Below are 10916 nucleotides of genomic sequence, written 5' to 3'. Positions count from 1 at the left end.
TGTATTTTTGGCGAATATTTTAGTGAGAGGGACAATGTTTCATGAGGCTGGCTTAAGGCTGAGGCTAGGGTTAGGGTTAGGGTTAGGGTTATGGGGCTAGGGTTAGGGTTATGGGGCTAGGGTTAGGGTTACGGTCGTCTTTTGACCGATTGACTCGAAATTGCACACGCATGTCCTCCTCACTGGTGGAATGAGGCTCGCCGGTTTTGGTTGGATTCCGGTGGAATTTGTATTTTTGGTGAATATTTTAAAGAAAAAAATGGCCTTTTTCATGAAAACGTCGGCCGATTTTTTCAATAGCTTCCAGGTCTTTGGACCGATTGACTCGAAATTTCTCCCAGACGTGGTCCTATACTGGCTGAACGAGACACAGCAGTCCCCATTGGATTCGGGTGAAATTTGTATTTTTGGCGAATATTTTAGTGAGAGGGACAATGTTTCATGAGGCTGGCTTAAGGCTGAGGCTAGGGTTAGGGTTAGGGTTATGGGGCTAGGGTTAGGGTTATGGGGCTAGGGTTAGGGTTACGGTCGTCTTTTGACCGATTGACTCGAAATTGCACACGCATGTCCTCCTCACTGGTGGAATGAGGCTCGCCGGTTTTGGTTGGATTCCGGTGGAATTTGTATTTTTGGTGAATATTTTAAAGAAAAAAATGGCCTTTTTCATGAAAACGTCGGCCGATTTTTTCAATAGCTTCCAGGTCTTTGGACCGATTGACTCGAAATTTCTCCCAGACGTGGTCCTATACTGGCTGAACGAGACACAGCAGTCCCCATTGGATTCGGGTGAAATTTGTATTTTTGGCGAATATTTTAGTGAGAGGGACAACGTTTCATGAGGCTGGCTTAAGGCTGAGGCTAGGGTTAGGGTTAGGGTTAGGGTTATGGGGCTAGGGTTAGGGTTATGGGGCTAGGGTTAGGGTTACGGTCGTCTTTTGACCGATTGACTCGAAATTGCACACGCATGTCCTCCTCACTGGTGGAATGAGGCTCGCCGGTTTTGGTTGGATTCCGGTGGAATTTGTATTTTTGGTGAATATTTTAAAGAAAAAAATGGCCTTTTTCATGAAAACGTCGGCCGATTTTTTCAATAGCTTCCAGGTCTTTGGACCGATTGACTCGAAATTTCTCCCAGACGTGGTCCTATACTGGCTGAACGAGACACAGCAGTCCCCATTGGATTCGGGTGAAATTTGTATTTTTGGCGAATATTTTAGTGAGAGGGACAATGTTTCATGAGGCTGGCTTAAGGCTGAGGCTAGGGTTAGGGTTAGGGTTAGGGTTATGGGGCTAGGGTTAGGGTTATGGGGCTAGGGTTAGGGTTACGGTCGTCTTTTGACCGATTGACTCGAAATTGCACACGCATGTCCTCCTCACTGGTGGAATGAGGCTCGCCGGTTTTGGTTGGATTCCGGTGGAATTTGTATTTTTGGTGAATATTTTAAAGAAAAAAATGGCCTTTTTCATGAAAACGTCGGCCGATTTTTTCAATAGCTTCCAGGTCTTTGGACCGATTGACTCGAAATTTCTCCCAGACGTGGTCCTATACTGGCTGAACGAGACACAGCAGTCCCCATTGGATTCGGGTGAAATTTGTATTTTTGGCGAATATTTTAGTGAGAGGGACAATGTTTCATGAGGCTGGCTTAAGGCTGAGGCTAGGGTTAGGGTTAGGGTTAGGGTTATGGGGCTAGGGTTAGGGTTATGGGGCTAGGGTTAGGGTTACGGTCGTCTTTTGACCGATTGACTCGAAATTGCACACGCATGTCCTCCTCACTGGTGGAATGAGGCTCGCCGGTTTTGGTTGGATTCCGGTGGAATTTGTATTTTTGGTGAATATTTTAAAGAAAAAAATGGCCTTTTTCATGAAAACGTCGGCCGATTTTTTCAATAGCTTCCAGGTCTTTGGACCGATTGACTCGAAATTTCTCCCAGACGTGGTCCTATACTGGCTGAACGAGACACAGCAGTCCCCATTGGATTCGGGTGAAATTTGTATTTTTGGCGAATATTTTAGTGAGAGGGACAATGTTTCATGAGGCTGGCTTAAGGCTGAGGCTAGGGTTAGGGTTAGGGTTAGGGTTATGGGGCTAGGGTTAGGGTTACGGTCGTCTTTTGACCGATTGACTCGAAATTGCACACGCATGTCCTCCTCACTGGTGGAATGAGGCTCGCCGGTTTTGGTTGGATTCCGGTGGAATTTGTATTTTTGGTGAATATTTTAAAGAAAAAAATGGCCTTTTTCATGAAAACGTCGGCCGATTTTTTCAATAGCTTCCAGGTCTTTGGACCGATTGACTCGAAATTTCTCCCAGACGTGGTCCTATACTGGCTGAACGAGACACAGCAGTCCCCATTGGATTCGGGTGAAATTTGTATTTTTGGCGAATATTTTAGTGAGAGGGACAATGTTTCATGAGGCTGGCTTAAGGCTGAGGCTAGGGTTAGGGTTAGGGTTAGGGTTAGGGTTAGGGTTATGGGGCTAGGGTTAGGGTTATGGGGCTAGGGTTAGGGTTACGGTCGTCTTTTGACCGATTGACTCGAAATTGCACACGCATGTCCTCCTCACTGGTGGAATGAGGCTCGCCGGTTTTGGTTGGATTCCGGTGGAATTTGTATTTTTGGTGAATATTTTAAAGAAAAAAATGGCCTTTTTCATGAAAACGTCGGCCGATTTTTTCAATAGCTTCCAGGTCTTTGGACCGATTGACTCGAAATTTCTCCCAGACGTGGTCCTATACTGGCTGAACGAGACACAGCAGTCCCCATTGGATTCGGGTGAAATTTGTATTTTTGGCGAATATTTTAGTGAGAGGGACAATGTTTCATGAGGCTGGCTTAAGGCTGAGGCTAGGGTTAGGGTTAGGGTTAGGGTTAGGGTTATGGGGCTAGGGTTAGGGTTATGGGGCTAGGGTTAGGGTTACGGTCGTCTTTTGACCGATTGACTCGAAATTGCACACGCATGTCCTCCTCACTGGTGGAATGAGGCTCGCCGGTTTTGGTTGGATTCCGGTGGAATTTGTATTTTTGGTGAATATTTTAAAGAAAAAAATGGCCTTTTTCATGAAAACGTCGGCCGATTTTTTCAATAGCTTCCAGGTCTTTGGACCGATTGACTCGAAATTTCTCCCAGACGTGGTCCTATACTGGCTGAACGAGACACAGCAGTCCCCATTGGATTCGGGTGAAATTTGTATTTTTGGCGAATATTTTAGTGAGAGGGACAATGTTTCATGAGGCTGGCTTAAGGCTGAGGCTAGGGTTAGGGTTAGGGTTAGGGTTATGGGGCTAGGGTTAGGGTTATGGGGCTAGGGTTAGGGTTACGGTCGTCTTTTGACCGATTGACTCGAAATTGCACACGCATGTCCTCCTCACTGGTGGAATGAGGCTCGCCGGTTTTGGTTGGATTCCGGTGGAATTTGTATTTTTGGTGAATATTTTAAAGAAAAAAATGGCCTTTTTCATGAAAACGTCGGCCGATTTTTTCAATAGCTTCCAGGTCTTTGGACCGATTGACTCGAAATTTCTCCCAGACGTGGTCCTATACTGGCTGAACGAGACACAGCAGTCCCCATTGGATTCGGGTGAAATTTGTATTTTTGGCGAATATTTTAGTGAGAGGGACAATGTTTCATGAGGCTGGCTTAAGGCTGAGGCTAGGGTTAGGGTTAGGGTTAGGGTTATGGGGCTAGGGTTAGGGTTACGGTCGTCTTTTGACCGATTGACTCGAAATTGCACACGCATGTCCTCCTCACTGGTGGAATGAGGCTCGCCGGTTTTGGTTGGATTCCGGTGGAATTTGTATTTTTGGTGAATATTTTAAAGAAAAAAATGGCCTTTTTCATGAAAACGTCGGCCGATTTTTTCAATAGCTTCCAGGTCTTTGGACCGATTGACTCGAAATTTCTCCCAGACGTGGTCCTATACTGGCTGAACGAGACACAGCAGTCCCCATTGGATTCGGGTGAAATTTGTATTTTTGGCGAATATTTTAGTGAGAGGGACAATGTTTCATGAGGCTGGCTTAAGGCTGAGGCTAGGGTTAGGGTTAGGGTTAGGGTTAGGGTTATGGGGCTAGGGTTAGGGTTATGGGGCTAGGGTTAGGGTTACGGTCGTCTTTTGACCGATTGACTCGAAATTGCACACGCATGTCCTCCTCACTGGTGGAATGAGGCTCGCCGGTTTTGGTTGGATTCCGGTGGAATTTGTATTTTTGGTGAATATTTTAAAGAAAAAAATGGCCTTTTTCATGAAAACGTCGGCCGATTTTTTCAATAGCTTCCAGGTCTTTGGACCGATTGACTCGAAATTTCTCCCAGACGTGGTCCTATACTGGCTGAACGAGACACAGCAGTCCCCATTGGATTCGGGTGAAATTTGTATTTTTGGCGAATATTTTAGTGAGAGGGACAATGTTTCATGAGGCTGGCTTAAGGCTGAGGCTAGGGTTAGGGTTAGGGTTAGGGTTAGGGTTATGGGGCTAGGGTTAGGGTTATGGGGCTAGGGTTAGGGTTACGGTCGTCTTTTGACCGATTGACTCGAAATTGCACACGCATGTCCTCCTCACTGGTGGAATGAGGCTCGCCGGTTTTGGTTGGATTCCGGTGGAATTTGTATTTTTGGTGAATATTTTAAAGAAAAAAATGGCCTTTTTCATGAAAACGTCGGCCGATTTTTTCAATAGCTTCCAGGTCTTTGGACCGATTGACTCGAAATTTCTCCCAGACGTGGTCCTATACTGGCTGAACGAGACACAGCAGTCCCCATTGGATTCGGGTGAAATTTGTATTTTTGGCGAATATTTTAGTGAGAGGGACAATGTTTCATGAGGCTGGCTTAAGGCTGAGGCTAGGGTTAGGGTTAGGGTTAGGGTTATGGGGCTAGGGTTAGGGTTATGGGGCTAGGGTTAGGGTTACGGTCGTCTTTTGACCGATTGACTCGAAATTGCACACGCATGTCCTCCTCACTGGTGGAATGAGGCTCGCCGGTTTTGGTTGGATTCCGGTGGAATTTGTATTTTTGGTGAATATTTTAAAGAAAAAAATGGCCTTTTTCATGAAAACGTCAGCCGATTTTTTCAATAGCTTCCAGGTCTTTGGACCGATTGACTCGAAATTTCTCCCAGACGTGGTCCTATACTGGCTGAACGAGACACAGCAGTCCCCATTGGATTCGGGTGAAATTTGTATTTTTGGCGAATATTTTAGTGAGAGGGACAATGTTTCATGAGGCTGGCTTAAGGCTGAGGCTAGGGTTAGGGTTAGGGTTAGGGTTATGGGGCTAGGGTTAGGGTTATGGGGCTAGGGTTAGGGTTACGGTCGTCTTTTGACCGATTGACTCGAAATTGCACACGCATGTCCTCCTCACTGGTGGAATGAGGCTCGCCGGTTTTGGTTGGATTCCGGTGGAATTTGTATTTTTGGTGAATATTTTAAAGAAAAAAATGGCCTTTTTCATGAAAACGTCGGCCGATTTTTTCAATAGCTTCCAGGTCTTTGGACCGATTGACTCGAAATTTCTCCCAGACGTGGTCCTATACTGGCTGAACGAGACACAGCAGTCCCCATTGGATTCGGGTGAAATTTGTATTTTTGGCGAATATTTTAGTGAGAGGGACAATGTTTCATGAGGCTGGCTTAAGGCTGAGGCTAGGGTTAGGGTTAGGGTTAGGGTTATGGGGCTAGGGTTAGGGTTATGGGGCTAGGGTTAGGGTTACGGTCGTCTTTTGACCGATTGACTCGAAATTGCACACGCATGTCCTCCTCACTGGTGGAATGAGGCTCGCCGGTTTTGGTTGGATTCCGGTGGAATTTGTATTTTTGGTGAATATTTTAAAGAAAAAAATGGCCTTTTTCATGAAAACGTCGGCCGATTTTTTCAATAGCTTCCAGGTCTTTGGACCGATTGACTCGAAATTTCTCCCAGACGTGGTCCTATACTGGCTGAACGAGACACAGCAGTCCCCATTGGATTCGGGTGAAATTTGTATTTTTGGCGAATATTTTAGTGAGAGGGACAATGTTTCATGAGGCTGGCTTAAGGCTGAGGCTAGGGTTAGGGTTAGGGTTAGGGTTATGGGGCTAGGGTTAGGGTTATGGGGCTAGGGTTAGGGTTACGGTCGTCTTTTGACCGATTGACTCGAAATTGCACACGCATGTCCTCCTCACTGGTGGAATGAGGCTCGCCGGTTTTGGTTGGATTCCGGTGGAATTTGTATTTTTGGTGAATATTTTAAAGAAAAAAATGGCCTTTTTCATGAAAACGTCAGCCGATTTTTTCAATAGCTTCCAGGTCTTTGGACCGATTGACTCGAAATTTCTCCCAGACGTGGTCCTATACTGGCTGAACGAGACACAGCAGTCCCCATTGGATTCGGGTGAAATTTGTATTTTTGGCGAATATTTTAGTGAGAGGGACAATGTTTCATGAGGCTGGCTTAAGGCTGAGGCTAGGGTTAGGGTTAGGGTTAGGGTTATGGGGCTAGGGTTAGGGTTATGGGGCTAGGGTTAGGGTTACGGTCGTCTTTTGACCGATTGACTCGAAATTGCACACGCATGTCCTCCTCACTGGTGGAATGAGGCTCGCCGGTTTTGGTTGGATTCCGGTGGAATTTGTATTTTTGGTGAATATTTTAAAGAAAAAAATGGCCTTTTTCATGAAAACGTCGGCCGATTTTTTCAATAGCTTCCAGGTCTTTGGACCGATTGACTCGAAATTTCTCCCAGACGTGGTCCTATACTGGCTGAACGAGACACAGCAGTCCCCATTGGATTCGGGTGAAATTTGTATTTTTGGCGAATATTTTAGTGAGAGGGACAATGTTTCATGAGGCTGGCTTAAGGCTGAGGCTAGGGTTAGGGTTAGGGTTAGGGTTAGGGTTATGGGGCTAGGGTTAGGGTTATGGGGCTAGGGTTAGGGTTACGGTCGTCTTTTGACCGATTGACTCGAAATTGCACACGCATGTCCTCCTCACTGGTGGAATGAGGCTCGCCGGTTTTGGTTGGATTCCGGTGGAATTTGTATTTTTGGTGAATATTTTAAAGAAAAAAATGGCCTTTTTCATGAAAACGTCGGCCGATTTTTTCAATAGCTTCCAGGTCTTTGGACCGATTGACTCGAAATTTCTCCCAGACGTGGTCCTATACTGGCTGAACGAGACACAGCAGTCCCCATTGGATTCGGGTGAAATTTGTATTTTTGGCGAATATTTTAGTGAGAGGGACAATGTTTCATGAGGCTGGCTTAAGGCTGAGGCTAGGGTTAGGGTTAGGGTTAGGGTTATGGGGCTAGGGTTAGGGTTATGGGGCTAGGGTTAGGGTTACGGTCGTCTTTTGACCGATTGACTCGAAATTGCACACGCATGTCCTCCTCACTGGTGGAATGAGGCTCGCCGGTTTTGGTTGGATTCCGGTGGAATTTGTATTTTTGGTGAATATTTTAAAGAAAAAAATGGCCTTTTTCATGAAAACGTCGGCCGATTTTTTCAATAGCTTCCAAGTTCTTGGACCGATTGACTCGAAATTTCTCCCAGACGTGGTCCTATACTGGCTGAACGAGACACAGCAGTCCCCATTGGATTCGGGTGAAATTTGTATTTTTGGCGAATATTTTAGTGAGAGGGACAATGTTTCATGAGGCTGGCTTAAGGCTGAGGCTAGGGTTAGGGTTAGGGTTAGGGTTATGGGGCTAGGGTTAGGGTTACGGTCGTCTTTTGACCGATTGACTCGAAATTGCACACGCATGTCCTCCTCACTGGTGGAATGAGGCTCGCCGGTTTTGGTTGGATTCCGGTGGAATTTGTATTTTTGGTGAATATTTTAAAGAAAAAAATGGCCTTTTTCATGAAAACGTCGGCCGATTTTTTCAATAGCTTCCAGGTCTTTGGACCGATTGACTCGAAATTTCTCCCAGACGTGGTCCTATACTGGCTGAACGAGACACAGCAGTTCCCATTGGATTCGGGTGAAATTTGTATTTTTGGCGAATATTTTAGTGAGAGGGACAATGTTTCATGAGGCTGGCTTAAGGCTGAGGCTAGGGTTAGGGTTAGGGTTAGGGTTAGGGTTATGGGGCTAGGGTTAGGGTTATGGGGCTAGGGTTAGGGTTACGGTCGTCTTTTGACCGATTGACTCGAAATTGCACACGCATGTCCTCCTCACTGGTGGAATGAGGCTCGCCGGTTTTGGTTGGATTCCGGTGGAATTTGTATTTTTGGTGAATATTTTAAAGAAAAAAATGGCCTTTTTCATGAAAACGTCGGCCGATTTTTTCAATAGCTTCCAGGTCTTTGGACCGATTGACTCGAAATTTCTCCCAGACGTGGTCCTATACTGGCTGAACGAGACACAGCAGTCCCCATTGGATTCGGGTGAAATTTGTATTTTTGGCGAATATTTTAGTGAGAGGGACAATGTTTCATGAGGCTGGCTTAAGGCTGAGGCTAGGGTTAGGGTTAGGGTAAGGGTTATGGGGCTAGGGTTAGGGTTATGGGGCTAGGGTTAGGGTTACGGTCGTCTTTTGACCGATTGACTCGAAATTGCACACGCATGTCCTCCTCACTGGTGGAATGAGGCTCGCCGGTTTTGGTTGGATTCCGGTGGAATTTGTATATTTGGTGAATATTTTAAAGAAAAAAATTGCCTTTTTCATGAAAACGTCGGCCGATTTTTTCAATAGCTTCCAGGTCTTTGGACCGATTGACTCGAAATTTCTCCCAGACGTGGTCCTATACTGGCTGAACGAGACACAGCAGTCCCCATTGGATTCGGGTGAAATTTGTATTTTTGGCGAATATTTTAGTGAGAGGGACAATGTTTCATGAGGCTGGCTTAAGGCTGGGGTTAGGGTTAGGGTTAGGGTTATGGGGCTAGGGTTTCGCGTCACGGTTGTCTTTTTACCGATTGACTCGAAATTGATCACAAATGTTGTCCATACTGGCGAAAGAAAGAACAGCAGTTTTTTATGGGATTCTGGTGGAACTTGTATTTTTGGTGAATATTTTAAAGAAAAGTTGACTTTTTCATGAAAACGTCGGCCGATTTTTTCAATAGCTTATAATATTTTATGAAAAGGGACAATGTTTCATGAGACTGGCTGGGGGTTGAGGCTAGGGTTAGGGGTGGGTTAGGGTTGGGTTTTGAAAAAGCCAAAATTGTGGGTTGGGTGCGCAGGACTATTACTCTGGGTGAAGTCCTGATCTATGTGTGTGATGTGCACAGTAAGGGAAGAATGGTTCAGTGACAGGGCGACAGTCTCTCATGCATGAGTTCTGGGTTCAAGACCCAGTTCCCCACATTCAAGCGGGTGCCCTGTGGGATTTTATTTGGTGGGATCTGAAGGAAGAAGTGATTAGGGCAGAGTGTGTAGAGATCAGTAGTAAAGTAGGATGGTGCAGTGGCAGAGCACCTGTCCATCATGTGGGTGAGCGGGGCTCAAGACCCAGCTCCCGCCACCAGGAGGGCACCAACACTGCCTTTATTGAAAAGATGTGTGGGCATGAAGTAGCTGTAGAGATGAATCAATGGCAATCAATTAGGACAACTGCCCATGGCCCCCCACCCGTATGGCGACATCTCTGGGTGGGGTGTCAGTATGCCCCCCCGGGGCCAAGGACGAACGGGCAGAGACATGGGAGATGACACAGTGTAGCTGGCTTGCTCCCCTGGTCAAGGTGCAGACAGGCATATTAGGTGGCTCTCCAAGTAAGGGAAGAGCGCTGGTATGGTTGATGCCCAAAAGGTAAAAACAATAAAAAATTAAAATATTATGTAGATTAATTAATATTGGAGTAAATGTAGATATATATAAAAGAATATTATGTAGATGAATTTTTATTAGGGACAATCCCAGCTAGATACACAGACACACAAACGTAGCTGGGATTAAATTTAAAGTGCAGTGCAAATAAAAGTGCTGGATAAAGTGCTGAGTTGCATAAAATATCAAAATTAAAATAAAACAAACACACATGTTAGTATATAGTTTCATATATCGACCCCAAGTGCATTATGGGTCGTAGATATAAAGGAAGTGCTTTAAAATACATCAACCTAAAAGTATGTAACTGTTATAACCAGCAGGGGTCACTCTCCCCCTTGAAGAGCCAAGGGGGAGAGTTTATGCCAAGGAGATATGTAAGCTGCACATATGGGGGATAAAATATGACAAAATTGTAAGTCAGATAAAATAAAGTAAGATAGGTAAAACAGAAAAAAAAATGGTAAAATTCAGATTAACTTTATAAACTCAAGTGAGATTGTGGAAGTAGGGAAAATTTAAATAAGATATAATAAAATAAAAACATAAATATAGAATAAAATGTATAGAAATCAGATAAGACTTATAGAAGAGAGATATAATTCCTAAAACACCCTGAAATTGGGATTTTCATAAGCATTGGAGACACATTGTGGTTAGAGGCTGAATGACTTTATTGCACATAAAAAGCCTAAAAGAGACATAGAAGAGATAAAAAATATATATATACATAGAAGAGATAAAATATATATATATACATAGAAGAGATTAAAAAAAACAAAAACATAAGAATGTGGTTAAAACAGTTGTAGGAAGGGGGGTAGGGAAGATAAAAGGTGGGAGAGGGAGCAAGCCAGCAGGTTGCTTCGTATGAGAGAGATGGTGTTGCTGTGGGAATGGGGGGATAGATGTGTTTCCGGGGCAGTACCTGTGGTGAGGGTTGGTTAGTGCAAATCGTTTAAACCTTTTGGAATTGTGGTGACTAATTTGTGGATCCACAGTTTCTCTGCTCTCTTTCTCTGGCCAGTGGTCCAGCGGTCCACCAGTTTTTTCGTGGATTTTAGTGGAATTTGTATTTTTCATGAATATTTTAAAGAAAAGTCACTATTTTTCATGAAAACATTGGCCGATTTTTTCAATAGCTGTAAGCATTCAGCCAC

Source organism: Pagrus pagrus, assembly GCF_965226575.1.
Source record: "Pagrus pagrus genome assembly, chromosome: 19".
Lineage (NCBI taxonomy): Eukaryota > Metazoa > Chordata > Actinopteri > Spariformes > Sparidae > Pagrus > Pagrus pagrus.
Note: the sequence above shows the minus strand (reverse complement) of the source record.